Source organism: Trachymyrmex cornetzi, unplaced genomic scaffold (genome assembly GCF_001594075.2).
Source record: "Trachymyrmex cornetzi isolate Tcor2-1 unplaced genomic scaffold, Tcor1.1 scaffold246, whole genome shotgun sequence".
Lineage (NCBI taxonomy): Eukaryota > Metazoa > Arthropoda > Insecta > Hymenoptera > Formicidae > Trachymyrmex > Trachymyrmex cornetzi.
This window is the reverse complement of record NW_017297123.1, coordinates 452,151-452,718: the sequence shown is the minus strand read 5'-3', so window position 1 is coordinate 452,718 and position 568 is coordinate 452,151.

The following is a 568-nucleotide window of genomic DNA, read 5'->3' as shown; positions in this document are numbered from 1 at the left end:
TAACGCAAGTTTGTGATGTTTTGTATAATATTTTGATGGAGAATTAAATAACCACTACTTTAGTTGGAAGAGGAAACGTCTTTGAATGAATTGTGATATAATGATTCCATTTAAGAGGAATTTAAACCATTTGGATTGGAATAGAAAGATTCTTCAATAAGTATACGTATACTTAGATTTCATTGTATAAAAATTAAAGATAGTACTATTTGGATTAAATAAATAATATATAAAGATAGTATCACTTCAGTTTTACTTTTCATTCTGGTAGTAGAATTTAACTTGGCGCAACAGTTATTGATATCAAATCGTTCGTACAAATAATACATACCATTAGATTAATATTCATTATTTATTTAATTTGGCATGGTATAAAGAAGTGGGATTTAACTTGGCGCCAGTTCTTGATATCAAATCTTTTATAGGAATAATACATAAAATTTTTTTGATACAATTTTGATGAATTTAACTTGGCGCCAATTTTTTTGATATCAATTATACGAATATGATACATATCATTAGAGTTAAATAAGTTATTTTTTCTTTGGGAGGAATAAAATGGTAAAAT